Source organism: Choristoneura fumiferana, chromosome 20, assembly GCF_025370935.1.
Source record: "Choristoneura fumiferana chromosome 20, NRCan_CFum_1, whole genome shotgun sequence".
In the NCBI taxonomy this organism is placed as follows: Eukaryota; Metazoa; Arthropoda; class Insecta; order Lepidoptera; family Tortricidae; genus Choristoneura; species Choristoneura fumiferana.
The window spans coordinates 15,445,232-15,445,743 of record NC_133491.1 but is presented as its reverse complement, the minus strand read 5'-3'; positions in this window follow the sequence as shown (position 1 = coordinate 15,445,743).

Below are 512 nucleotides of genomic sequence, written 5' to 3'. Positions count from 1 at the left end.
GGATGGACCCCCTGCGTGGCAATGGCTGCACTAATCGGTGCGGCGGAGACACGAGCAGGCCGTGGCACAGGAGGACGGGAAACATCTTTATGCATGCGCGTAATATGCACACTGAGGCCTCGCGCCGTAAACAGCCGGGACGAGTCATGGCAATAGGGGCAAGTCGACTCGGACTGGGAACTCATGGTCCCCTCTTTTAAATAAAATAAAAATAAAAAAAAAATAAAAAAATGCAATAACAATAGAAACAATAATAATAATAATAATTCTACCGACCAAAACATACTACAGTAAATTGAGCAAAATTACGTCAAAAGCCTATTAATGAAGATAATCGAAGTGGAAGTAGGTACATAAAAATGTCAAAAACACAATAACGGCAACATGTCCATAAAAGAAGTAATAAATAAGCATGTAAAACCTTCAATAAATTAATGAAAGCCAAATTGTCAATAAATAAACACTAAAACAGATGAAAAAATTACAATAAATTAATACTGATATCTAATCCC